Here is a 14,622-nt window from a genome sequence, read left to right as displayed (position 1 = left end):
AAAATTCAATAAAAGCACTTATTGGAGGAATTCAGTCTAATTTACATACAGGCGTAATAGGATTTAAAGTCAAACCAAATTACTTTATTTCCATTACAGATCCTCTAATAGAAGAGTGTCTTTGCCTTAGGATTCAGACAAAAAATTGTGATATCAATGATTTAGAAGAAGATCTAGCAATCAGCTGGACTTCTATTAATGAATATACAAATATGGCAGAAGTAGAAATAAAAGAGATCAATAACAAAATTATTGAACTCTTTGAACCAAACCGGTTCACTACTGAAATTCAACCAAAATTATTAGATTTAAGAGATCTGTCAATTCCAAGAGATTGGATGATGGAAAGAATCAATAGTTCTAGTACTTCTAAACCAGTAAGTACTATAGAATATATGTAATCTGGAAACAGATTATATTTTAAGAATAATTGTATAACCAATACAAATGAAAATTTAGTTTTACCTCTAGTTCTCAACCGTAAGAAGAAGAGGATAATATTAGTACAAACAAGAAATCAAAAGGAATTAAAACTTTTCAAATTCCTATATTTCCCATCGAATCTAGTCATAATTCTAGAAAAACTAGAATGGAAGAAATTCAAACTTCAACAATTGATAAAAAGTCAAAAGTTGGAATAAATATCAAAGTTACATTTCAATTTAGAAAATATAAAAATATTCTCTAAATGCGATGATAGATATCTTGGAGCTACAATCAGTAGTTGCGAAAAAAATGCAATTCTGTAGAAAAATGGGAATTAATGAGAAAACCTATAATAATAAAGAGTATTGATGGTAATAAAATCATAATTAATTATAAAGCAAAAAATATACCAATCTACATAAACAATGTTAGGTTTGTAATTCCTAAAATAATATGTTTTTCTAATATGCGGGAGATATATTATTAGGAAATAATTATATACTTAGACATTTACCTTTTACTATTGATAAATATTGTATTTGGCTATCAGTAGAAAAAGATTCTATAAAAATACCTATTGAAAATAATAATAAGGTTGTGTGTAATAAAAATTCTACACCAGTTAAATTAGATAATTATTGCTAACAATTGCTGATTATCTTAGCAGGTCATGGATAGAGGTAAAAAGCCTCTACATCAGGAAATAGTTGGTGAATGGACAATCGTTCACAAAAAAACCCAACAAAGGGAAAGCAGAAGCAAACCCCAAAAAAGGATTTGTACCTGCACAAATACCATTTTATCCTAACCAGGGATATTATGTGTCTTATCTAATGGTAAACCAACCACATGGACCAAATGTTTTAAAATATCCAATGGTAAACCAACCAGTTGGAACCTCTTTTTCAAACATGGTGTATCAATCACCAATGTCTCAAGATATGAATTTGGCATCACAAACCAGTTATGCTGAAATCATCAAAAGTTCAGAAAATTTGTTGAAAAAACAACAAATTGAAGAAGAAAAAGATCTTTCAAAAATAAAAGATTTTTATAATCCTGGTTTATCACCAGAAAATTATGATTTTATAAACGAGATATGGAAAACCCATATTTCTAATCAAAGAGCCAATTTCAAAGAGCTCTTACCAAATATTCATTATTTTAGTTGAAAAACAACTAAAGAAAATGAAGCTGAAAATTTATTATTAAAATCTATTTTATATAGAGAATGGGATGAATTCCAATTAGAATTCATGAATATTGAGGAGATAAACAATCTTCTTGATATTATTCAATATTTTATTCATAAAGGAAAAACAATTCCATTATGAATAAGGTATTTAAAATATGTATGTTTAATAAAGCTAGGAAATTATTACCGTAGAAATATTCACAAAATAAATGAAATAATTTGCGACAAAGAAATTCAATTTCAAAAAGCTTTTCGAATATTTTCTACAAGCATATGTTTTAATGATTATTTAGATAATGAATTTCCTACTTTAAAATGCAGACTTGATCATGAACCATTTGATATAACCAATATTGAATGGGGTTTTACTAAAGAAATAGTTGTGCAAAATCTCTCTTTTCACCTTTTAAAAGATTTTCCAACTATTGTAAAGTCTGTCTCACAAAACATCATAAACAATGATGATTTTTATTACTATTTTCATATTGAAATTAGTAGTCTAATTGGTATAGCTGAACAAGACAGATTTTATCAGCCATATCAAATTTGGATTATTAAAAAGATGATTGGAACCCCCCAATTATCTGCAGTCAATGAAGATAAAGAACATTTTTCAAAAACCATTGATGAATGTTATAATAAATTTGATAATTATCAAGTCCAAACAGGCTTGGAGTTATTATCACAAGCCCATTACCTTCTCTATGATGAAGTAATTTATAAACTATGGACGGATGGAAGAAGTATATTGGCATTTCTGAATGGAAACATCCAGGAGGAAAGAAATGAAGAATCTGTGAAGCTGTTAAAAAAGATTGCTGAGATGGAGATAGAAGAATTCCATCTCACATTATAGAAAAAAATCAAAAATATATGGGAGACGTGGAACTCACCACCAAGACTCTCATCAGATTCTTTACATTTGGATGAGATTGAAGAAATGAATCTCAATAATATGCAAGAAGATTGAAGTCAACAAAGATAGCAACCTAAAAGGAAGGAAATCCACATACCAACAACAAAGATTGGCAACATGGAAGTCATCATCAAATCCATGATGAAGACAAAAGAAGAAATCCAAGTGCAGACAAAAAGTCTTGCAACGTGGAAGATTTCATCAAACCAATGATGATGCAAGCAATGACAGAAGCTACCATGACACAAGCAAGTGATGGAAGCGGTCATTAATTCAAGCATGCAACGTGGAAACAACCATGACCATGCAGTTAAAGTGACAAGAAGACAGATGAGACGTGGAAGCAGCCACATCCTTTTTAAGCCGAATCCTTATCAGAAACACTGTTCAGGATTCAAAAGACAATTGTATAGAATTTTTAATCTCCTCTATAAATAGAGAGGAAAGATCAATTGTATAGACATCTTGTAATTACCTAATAGTTTTACTTTTTAGTTTTCTCTCTTGTAAAGCCTTTCCTTTTTGTTAATAAAAGAGTCTATATTCCCTTCCGCTCATACTCAAATTGTTGCAGGATTGGCAAGTAGAAGATAGAAATATAGTTTTTGTTGTTGATCCCACCTTTGGTAAATAATTTAACAAGCCGGAATTACTTCCTAGAGAGTTCACTCTAGTGATTGATGTAGTAAGCTTTCTCTCTGATTGCCAGTTTTGGTTTCTTTCAATTATTTCTTACTTTTTTGTGCGACAAAATGTTTGGATATGGCATACTGGTAAATGCTAAAACAAATGAGAAATTATTAAAGTCTTCAAGCTTTCAAGGTATATAACAATGTCATATTGTCACTTTTATAAAGCTCCATAATACAATGGAATTCGGTAATACATTATGTTTTCATTGATGAAATCCATCCATTTAGCATTCTTCAGCGTAAAATTAGATTTATCTGATTTGGTGATAAAAAACTTATAGGGTTTCTTTAATTTGTTCCATGTAAGAAATAATTATTCAATATTGGTTGAGCTCTTTGTGTCTTCCAAACCTAAGAGGAATTCTATTTATAAGCAAATATATATACTTTATAAACATTATTTTTCAAATAAATGTCTTTCATATAGACATAACTGCACAATATATGTCTCTTCGTATAGACATAACTGTCCAAATAGATATATGTTTGTATATACATGAGTTTTTAAATAATTGTCTTTTAAAAGACTTATAATATTTGACAATCACATACAAGTCATGCGACATTGTTTTGAAAATGAATATGTTTTTTATGATTTCTTCCTATAACTTGCTTGTTTTGTAAGATGAACAACTTTAGTTCGATATATATTTACATGACATATTTCACAGTGATTGAGTACATAGGGACCTTACATGTTAATTGACCAATAATTATACCAAATTGCATGTTTAGTTCTATGCTTTTGATCCTTATTTTGGCTAGTTTTAGCTATCTCTTACTTATGCTTTTCATCCTCTATTCTCTTATTGAGGAAATAACCATAGAATTAGAATTAGAATTGCTATTTTTAAGAAAACTTGAGGAACAAAAACATTCATTTTCATTTTGTCTTCTGGATAACAAGCCAAACTCTTGTTAGAAAAAGTAAATGTAATTAATAAATAAACAATGCTAATGCCTTTTATGAATGAAAGATTAATACTAACATTGGTCTGCTAAATCTCAAGAGAAAAGACTAGTTCAGGAGATCAATGATATCGAAAAGGATACCTGACTTCAAGTTGAAAGTGAGTTGACTCAGTGAAGAACTCGCTATTGCTAAAGGTAACGTTAATATTCTGTTTCCCCTATTTCGTTTCGTTGTTTGTTTGTTGAGAAAGTTAAGATAAAGATAAGTTTTTCAAAAATAATGTTTAATTAAATCAAATAAATATCTTGTTTAGTTTTATTTTTTTGGTTGATTGAAATGGAAAATTGAGCTGAGCGAAACGGGCATGGTTTTAACTAGAGTCAATAATTTTTTTTATTTATATAGATAAATTTGATGGTTGAAGTTAGTGTTGAAAAGGTCAAAGCAATGTAGGATAAGAGGTTAACAAAAATATTATGTGATCTTTGTATTAAAGAGATGTTGAAAGGCAATAGACCTAGTACTCATTTCACAAAAGAGAGATGGCTGAAAATAATGGCCAACTTTGAGAATGAAACAAGCAATGCTTATTCACAAAGATAATTTAAAAATAGGTGGAATGCCTTGAAAAAAATAGAAGGCTTGAAAATAGTTTAAAGGCGAAGATACTGGTCTAGGGTGAAATCTTATAAAAAGAATTGTTGATGCATTAGATGATTGGTGGGAGAGTAGGATAAAGGTACATTAATCTTATATTTTTTTTCTTATTTATGAGGTTATTGATAATTTCTTATTAAACTATCAATTTATATGTGGGTTGTGCCTGAAGCTTAAAAATTTAGAAATTCGGACATTAATCTTGAATTCGAAGGGAAGTTGGACCAGATGTTTATTGGGATAGTTACCACCAGTGATAAAGCATGGACAGTTTTTTCGGGTACACTCCCTAGTGAATTTTTTGAAGATGTTGACATTGACATGCTTGAAGAGAATAAGGAATAAAATGCGATAAATTATGTTCATATTTCAAATGATGTTCACATTGATGGGAACAATAAAAAAAACCTAGGGTAGGAACTTTACATTTTAAAACTGAAAGGAAGAAATCCTTAAAGCAAATTGGAGGGGCTGCAAGATTATCCAGTCAAATTGAAAAATTATGCAATGCAATTGACAATACGAGTCAAGCCAAATGTATTTTGACTCCTGTTATGGATCCATATGGTATTCCACAAGTAGTCAAAGTGCTTGATAGCTTGTCGGAGGAAGTTCCAAAAGCTAGTCTGCTATATTTTTTTCTCACTGAAATTATTACTCGATAAGCACAAGTGAACTATGTTTTTATCAATTAATCCCAATATTAGAGCTTGGTGGCTTAAGACGGAAATGGAAGAGAGTTCAAAATTTTCTAATCTTTTAGGGTCTTGATATATCTACCATGTGACTAAACAACAATGCTAAACTAGTCCTTATAAATGTCATCCATGTGTAATCTTTGTTTGATTATTTCTTTATGTTCTACTTATTTATGTGTAATCTATTTTTATTAATAGTTGTTTATGTTTGGTTTTTGGATGCAGAATTTGTTCACAGGTGATGAGTATGGTTGTCAATTCCAATGGTGATGAAAGTGATGATGGAAGGGAAAAGAAAGATATTTTACAACGCATGGAAAATTTTAATTGGTTATTTCATGTTGCATATTCTTCTATGCAATTATATTATGAGAAGTATATATTGAAGCAACCATGCATGGATTCGAGAGATCCTTGACGGTCACAAATCATGTTACATGATTAATTTTAGGATGTCAAAAGTTGTATTCAGAAGTTTGTTTAGAGTTTTGAAGACAAGATACAATTTGCAAACTTCAAGAAACATATCTTCTTATGAAATGTTGAAAATTTTTTTGTACATCTTGGCCACCGGTGTAAAAGTTTCCTAATGTCGAGAAAGATTTCAAAGGTCTGGAGTAACAATAAGTTGATACTTTGCAATTGTGCTTGAGAAAGTTTCAAGGATGGCTATTGATATAATTGCACCCAATGATCGTTCTTTTAACTCAATACTCGAACAAATATGTAATGATTCTAGATAATATGTTGCATTTTAAAGTTAAAATTTAAAATTATATTATTATATTTTAATATTTTTAACTAAAAATATGCATAAGAATAATATGATTATTTGTTCATGATTGCATAAGTGTAATTGATTTGTTCATGATCGCATAAGTGCAATTGATGGTACACATATTGTCGCTATTCTTCCACCAAATGAACAAATTCCCTACATTGGAAGAAAATGAGTCCTAACTCGGAATATTACGGCAATATGTGTTTCACCTTTGTTATGGTTGGATGGGATGAAATGACGCATGGCACTAGAATATTTCTTCATGCAATTCAAGATCCAAAGTACAAAATTTTGCACCCACCAAATGGTAAAATATTCCATTAATTTCTTTTTTAAAATAATAAAGTATAAGTTCTTTAATTGATAATTTTAAAAAATAAACAATCCTTGAATTATTTGTTTATGACATGTAGGAAAATATTATCTTATTGATTTTGGATATCCTCAAATGAAAGGTTATCTTGGACCATGTAGAGGACAGCGATATCATTTACCTGATTTTCGTAGAGGTAGATCTATATCCGTTAAAGAAGATATATTCAATCATTCACATTCATCATTACGTAGTGTGATTGAACAAACTTTTGGTGTTTTGAAAAAAATGGACCATTTTAAGGGATATGAAAAATTATATTTTTGAAAAGTAAATGATGATCGTTGTTGTTACAATGACGATATACAATTTTATTCAAAAACATGTCGGTCGAAATGATACAAATTTTATGGGCTACGAAAATATTAACATGACATATAAGAATATTATTGATCAATAATATGTTCATGATGGAGAAAGTGATGATGATGATGATGATGGTGGTGGTGGTGGTGAATCAAACAATTCAAATGGTTATGAAATGGCCATGCCCTCTCACCTTCTTGTCAAATCTCTTGAGAATAGAAACCTAAAGTTTGATGGCTTTTTTATATATATAGGAATGGAGAAGAAAGTTTTGTTTCGAGTAAAATTTTCGAACAATTTTTTTAGAATGATGATTCAAATTCAGGCCAAAATTTTGGAAATATCGATAAGAAATAAATGAGAAAGGTTTAATATAATTTTTATACTTTAAATATATTTTAATTTTAATTTTATAATTTTAATTTTTATATTTTTAAATATATTTTAAAATTTCAAATTAGGACATTGTTGTAATATTATTATGTCACATATCACGATCTCAAAATAACACGTGTATAGATTAAATTGCGTTAAAAAAAGTACCCAAATAGTTGATATGAAAAACATTTGAATTTATGTCTTCCGGTAGAAATGTCTACTGGGTAGGATCGCGTTTTGAAATTTCTTTCCAAGAATTGGCGTTTTCTTTTCTTGTTTGTTTTTGGTCCGTATTTGTTCGCTTTTCATGAACAATTGGACGGTTGTGTGTATGTGGGTTTGCGTTGCCATGGCGGTGGAAAAGTGAGTGTGGTGAGTCTTCTTCTTCGTAGCGGTGGATGATTTCCCCTTGAGCGGTGGCTTTTGTAGTTTTGTGCGTAAGAATGATGGTCATCTATATCCATTTTCGATAGAAGAATGACAAATCAGATTTTTCCTCTTAATTTTTAGCATTTTCAGTTAGATTTAAATTTTTTAAGAAAAAAAAGCTAAAATTCAGGAAAAAAAATTTTGATTTGTCATTCTTCTATTGAAAAGAGATATATAGATGACGTGAAATCATAATTTCATATTCTACATGTGTTTTATGTTCTCTTTTCTTTTTTTATTCCATTTATTGTTTTTTCTATTTTAAAGATTAGTTGGAAGTTTTTTTTTACTGTTTTTGGTAGGCTTTCTTTCTTTTGTTTTGCTTTGTTTATTTCCATTGTTTCTTCTCTGATCTGTTTTGTGGTCTTGCTATCAATTTTATCTTGTTTTCTTTTGAAAGATTTTGTTGTCGTTCCCTTCCTACTTCCTATGGGGGTGGTGAGCTCTCGGTGTTTTTAGGGGTGGCCATTTTTTCTTGGCTTATCGTGGTGTTCCTGGGCTGCTTTCTCTCCTCGACGGTTGGTGCAGCTGCATCATATTTTTTTTGGCCTAAGGCGTGGTGGTTCACGTTCTTTATGTGCATTTTATGTCTTTCTTTATTCTTTTTATTAATTGGGTTTCTGTTTTAATATTTTTGTAGTTGCTCTTGTAGGTTTTGCAGGTTTTGTCTGAGTTTCTTTTTTTCCCCTTTGTCAAAGATTGATAGTGGGATGACTCGCTCTTGGTGGTTAGGGGAGGAAGTTGTTTTTGGTTCCTTGTGAAGGACCTTAGGTTGATCTCGTTCCGGTGGATGAAGCATCTGGCTTGGTTTTGATATGGGCTATTGGCAGTGGTTCTTCTGTTCGGTCTCCCTTACAGTTTTTCTTTATCTTGTTTTCTTTTAGCTCTTGTTTTGACTCCAGTTTGTAAATGGATTGTTCTTATTATTTTGTTCTTGTGTGATGTTCCTCTTTTGTTCTGGTAGTGTGTTTTGTGAAGTTGCTTGGTTTTGATTACTTTCCTGTTTATGTTTTTTATTGATGTTGGTTTTTTAGTCCTTTTCTTTCTGTTTTGAGTGAGGGGCTTTCTTCTTCCTTTTCTTCTTGTTTTCTTTGGTGCTGGCCTGTGTGGTTTCTTTGGCTACGGTTGAGGGTGGTGATCATTTTGGTTCGTCCTGGTGCCTGCTTGGGCTGTTCTTTCCAACGGTGAGAGTATTTGGAGCGGGTGGTTTTGCGGGGTGTGGGGAAGACTTTCTTGTTCGCGCGGTCTCCTTTTTTCTGTTTTCTGTTAGGTTTTATTTTAGTCACATTTCTCTACTAGTTTTTTTTGTTGTAAAAGGACTTTGAAGGGACTGTTTAATTTTTTATTGTGTTTCTTTTCTTCGTGATTTTATTTTTTTATATGATCTGCTGGGTGTTTTAATAATTTTGCTCAACTGTTTTTCCTGTTATTGGTTTACTTTTTATTTTTGGGATATTTACAATTTTATTTTTTGTATTAAGGCTTTGTTGCTGGTGTTTTCTTCTGGTGGCGATGGAAAGTATTCTGGGTGGTGGGTTGGTTCTCGGATTGGTGTTTGTCGTTCTTTGTATGCTACAGGGTCGAGGTACGATGGTTGATGATTTGCATAATTTGTTGGCTAATCTCAAATTTTTATAATCTGAAAAAGAAAATATGGTCTGCCAAGGCTTTACTAAATCAGATTTGCTGGGATTTGAAGCATGGGCTGTTAGAAAGTTTATGTCCGGGGAAAAGATTAATAAAAAAGCAATGTACTGAGTGCTAAAATCTCTATAGTATACTAAGGAATCAGATAATTTTGTGCCATTGACGGGTGGTCTTTTCTTGGTGAAATTTGGTTTGATTGATGATAGGGACAGAATCCTAAATTTGGCCCATTGGAGTTTTGATCAAAACTTATTTTCCATGGTCCCATTTGTGAAGTGGCAAGATATGAGCAGCTACAGTTTCATTTATGTGCCTTTTTGGGTTCGTTTTTATAATATCCCATTGGAAAAAATGGATCGCCATGTGGCTCTTGACGTTGGGAAAGCTATATGAGAGGTTGTGGCTATCGATTAGAGGGATAAGGATGGATGTTGGTTTGAGTAAATTAGAGTTTGGGTTAAAATGGACATCTTTAAACCGTTGAGGAGGGTGGTTTATTTGGTTGGGGCCTATGATGAAGAGATCTTGTGTGCTATCAAATATGAACGTCTTCCAACTTTCTGCTATTTGTGTAGTTGTATAGGACATCATGCTCATAAATGTGGTCAGTTTGAGAAGATTAAAGGGATTGCAAATCCAAAATTTCAATATGGGAATTGGTTAAGGGCCCAAATTGGGCAACCAAATGTGGGTATGGGTATGTGGCGGAATGGGATTGAAACTATTATGGTTGGGGATGATCATGAAGGAAAGGGGAAAAGGTCTTGAAGCACAGCTAGAGAGGGTGATTTTGTGATGAAGTAGTGGGGGAAGGACAAGACTAGAATAGAGGACGAAATCTCGGGTTCTTACTCACCGTTAGGTAAATGTGTTGGTCAGGATTTGAGAAAAGGTCTTGGGCAAACCCAGAATAAGCGTAAACAGAGAAAGATTGGGAATGGGGATGCTATTGATGAAAGTCTAGTAAGGATGGCCTGTATAAAATTATCGGAGGGAAGTTCTCCCTTCAAGGTGGTGGTTGGCGATCAACCCCTCCCAGAGCTACGAAAATCTTTTGTTGGAACTGTCGTGGGGGCAAGAACGGTGCGATAATTCGCGAGTTGCAGCAACTTCTTGTTGTCAATGATCCTGATATTGTCTTTTTGAGTGAAACCAAGATACGTGCAAATGAGTTTTAGCCTATTCGGGTTCGATGGAAAATGGATGGTTGCTTTGTTGTGGATCTAGCTGGTTGTAAAGGGGGTCTTGCCTTATTATGGAGGAATAGGGTAAGCGTGATTATTCAAAATTACTTTGAGCATCATGTGGATTTTATGGTAAAAATGTAGGGGAATGATCAGATTTGCTTTGCGGGCTTCTGTGGTCATCCTGATCCAAATTTGAGGCATGTGTCCTAGAGCACTCTTCTTAGGGTTGGGATTACGAGTGGGGATTGGGTGGTGGGGGATTTCAATGAAATTATGGATAATTCAGAGAAATTTGGTAGGAGGGGTCACCCTAGAGTATCTCTGGATAACTTTTGGGATGTTATGGATGATCTTGCTTTGATTGATGTTAAGCCCGATAAGGGGTGGTTTACATGGTCTAATAACCGTGAGGGTAATAAGGTGGTTAAGAAAAGACTTAACAGATTCTTGGTTTCGACATCTTAGTTGGGTCATGTTTCTTTCTTATCTGTGTAGGTGTTTCGCCAGACATGCTCAGATCATGATGCCATTCTGTTTGATACTTTGGGTAGGAAACCAATGGATGATATAAAGGATTTGATGCTTTTTTTTCAATTTGAGGCTTGTTGGGCTAAGGAGGATGAGGCTAAGGATTTGATCAAACATGTGTGGGATCAGTGTAATGGGAATGTGTTAACTGGATTTGATTACATTTGCCTTCACCTTTAGAAATGGCTATTTCGGCAGTTTAATAAAAGTAAAAATTGAATACAGAGTTTAATTGATTGGATTGATAAACTTATGGACAGGCTGACACTGGGTTCTAATAGTGAGAGGTTGAAAGTGTCTCGGGTAGAGTTGGGTCGCTTTTATGAGGAGGAGGAGCGGTAGTGGGGTTAGAAGTCTTAGATTCAGTGGCTTAAAGAGGGAGACCGCAACACCTACTTCTTTCATGTTTAGGCTTCTAGGAGAAATAAAAGGAACATGATTTAGGGTTTGCTTGATTTTGAGGGTAATTGGGTTTCCGATTCTAGAGGGGTCTGTTAAGTGTCTTGGGATTACTTTCATTCTCTTTTTAAGAATGAAGCTTGTGGCAACATTGAGAGGGCATTTAATCTCTCATTGTATCACATCCAATATGAATGGTGCTTTGGATAGTGACATGACTGATAAGGAGCTTGTCGAAACTTTCAACCAGATGGACCCTTGCAAGGCCCCGGGTATTAATGGGCTCTCGAGCCTCTTCTATAAGGAAAATTGGGGGAGTTGTTGGTAAGGATGTGCTCAAGCTTTGTCATGAGGTTCTAGATGGGCATAAAGACATTAATGATATAAATGAAACTATTATTTTTGTCATTCTCAAAGTTGATCAGCCTAAGGATATGACTCACTTCCGTCCTATCAGCCTGTGTAGGGTTATCTACAAGATGATTTCTAAGGTCTTAGCTAATAGATTAAAAAATGCTTTTTCGGTCTGCATCAGCCAGAACTAGAGTGATTTTGTGATGGGGTGTATGATTCATGATAATTTCCTCATCACTCACGAGCTTTTGCATTCCCACCAGAGTTTTAAAAATGAGCCGAATAAAGGGTTTGTGATCAAGCTCGATATGAGTAAAGGTTATGACCGTGTTGAATGAGAATTTTTAGAGAAAGTGATGATCCGTATAGGTTTTTCTGCTTCATGGGTTACCTTGGTTATGCAATGCGTCCGATTGATGAGATATGTTGTTAAGTGTAATACGTCCCTCATGGATGTGATTATTCCCGAGAGAGGGCTTCATCAGAGAGATCCGCTTTCGCCCTATCTTTTCTTGTTTTCTATGGAAGTGCTCTCTAAGTTGCTTCTGAGGGCCCAGATGGATGGGAAGATTTGGGGGATTAGGGCCAGTCAGAATGGGCCTAAGATTAATCATTTTTTTTTTTGCAGATGATACTCTCCTTTTTATCTGTAATAAAATGGAGGAGGTTGAGATTGTTAAGGATATCCTCCACTATTTCGAGACGATTTTTGGGCAAAAGATTAATCCTTCAAAGTCCATTGTCTACTTCAGTCTTAATACTCTGAGAGATCAATGTAACACCTCTTACCCATATTCGACACTGGAATAGGGTACGAGGCATTACCGGAGTTTACTAATTAATTTTCAGACATTTCATTTTTACCTAACGTTCATATTTATAACCAATCAAAATCAAAACATTAATGAGCTAACGTTAACCAAATTAACTTATACACGCCATAATAACCGTAATCAAGTCATCCAAAATTACCGATAGAACCAAAGGATAATGTGATATATCTCCAACAAGCTTCCGATAATCATTTCAAAACATCTAATAACTATAAAATTCCATAAATTGTTAAACTTTCAAATTATTAACATGCTTTTATAATTCTTCACAACATAAATAATGTAACATTTCCTACCAACCACAATCAAGCTTCCGATAATCATCTCACTGCATCTAATAATTGTACATATTACCAATAATAATTCAATTTCAATATTAAAACACATATCCATATAATATTCATCATAAAATAACATTCACTTTAATTAAAATTATACAGAATATAGTTCATACAAACTTACCAGGCTGATATGCAGAAATACCAAGATACAAGGGCATTTTAGTAATTTTCCATTTTTCTCGATTTTCTACCCGATCTTGATCTAAAATTAATTTTTCATTTAATAAAACAACTCATTTCATGCAATTTGGTCATTTTGACATTTTTCCAAAATTACCCTAAAGTTTTACTTTTATTCAATTCATCCCAGAGCCCAAATCATGCAAATTAACCATTTATAATGCAAACCCATGCTAGCAGAATATCCAAACACTTATTTCCTCCTCCTCCTCTCCATTCCACATCCTTAATATATATAACATGCTTATATGTAACATTATCTATAATTTCACATTTATTTATATTCATTCAAAGTTGTCCACTTGAGTCATAGTCACTAAATTATTTATATCTTGAGCTACAGAACTCCAAATTGAGATCCGTTAATTTTATATGAAACTAGACTCACATATCTTCTTACCATAAAATTTTAAGAATTTTTAGTTTAGCTAATAAGTACATTTTATTCTTTAAAGTCATCCCTATTCTGCTGTCTGACAGTTTCGACCCTTCTTCACTAAAAATTAATTATCTCATCGTACGGGATTCGGATGATGTTACCGTTTATTTATATTAGAAATAGACTCAGTAAGGATTTAAACATATAAATTTAAGCCACTAATTATTTTTCTCCAATTTTTGTTGATTTTCCAAAGTCAGTACAGGGGAACCCGAAATCATTCTGACCTTATCTCACAAAACCTATTATATCTCATAATTTACAATTTCATTGCTTACATCGTTTCTTTTATGAGAAACTAGACTCAATAAGATTTAATTTCATATTTTTTCATCCTCTAATTCAATTCATATGATTTTTGGTAGATTTTCAAAGTCAGACTACTGCTGCTGTTTCAAAACTATTTTAGTGTAAAATGTTGATAACTAAATTTATAACACTTTCCTTTCCTTTCTCTTCAATATATTCATCACTTTCTCTTATTTCCTTTACTAACATAACAAGAATATAGAACCTTATATAATGAAACTTTACCTTAACATTAATTTCCTACTTTTCAATAATATCAAACTCAAAAGTATATAAAAATCTTGATGTTCTTACCTTATGCCATTGATTTCAATCTTTAACTTGATTTTCTCCCTCCTCCAGCTTCTATTTCTTGAATCTAACTTGATATTCTAGCTCCCCATAGTCTCCTTGCCATCTTTCTCTCTTGATGGATATGGAAATTCTTTTGATTTCTAAGTGAAAATGGTGGATTTTTGGTGAAAGGACCAAATTGTAAAGAAAGCAAAGCTTTCTTTCTTCCCCTCTTCTTCTCACGTTAATGCATGCAAAAATGGTGAGAATGGATGGATACTTTTCATCCTTCTTTCCACATATATATATACTAAATAAATTAATAACAATAAAATAATATCATTAAAAAAATCAAATTAAAATATTAA

At 32.5% G+C, this 14,622-nt stretch overlaps 2 long non-coding RNA genes across 2 annotated transcripts; both read left to right on the top strand.

The window, feature by feature from the left end:
* The first annotated feature begins 2,635 nt into the window (after positions 1-2,635).
* On the top strand, positions 2,636-6,059 carry LOC128035935 (uncharacterized). Its single transcript, XR_008192596.1, has 3 exons — positions 2,636-3,222; positions 4,240-4,336; positions 5,723-6,059. It is a non-coding gene; the product is annotated as an uncharacterized LOC128035935 (long non-coding RNA).
* A 1,436-nt stretch (positions 6,060-7,495) lies between these two features.
* On the top strand, positions 7,496-12,742 carry LOC128035930 (uncharacterized). The gene is made up of 2 exons (XR_008192562.1): positions 7,496-7,707; positions 8,165-12,742. It is a non-coding gene; the product is annotated as an uncharacterized LOC128035930 (long non-coding RNA).
* Positions 12,743-14,622: the final 1,880 nt, after the last annotated feature.

The sequence above is a fragment of the Gossypium raimondii genome, chromosome 13, assembly GCF_025698545.1.
Source record: "Gossypium raimondii isolate GPD5lz chromosome 13, ASM2569854v1, whole genome shotgun sequence".
Taxonomy (NCBI): Eukaryota; Viridiplantae; Streptophyta; class Magnoliopsida; order Malvales; family Malvaceae; genus Gossypium; species Gossypium raimondii.
This window is presented reverse-complemented; position numbering and strand designations above follow the sequence as displayed.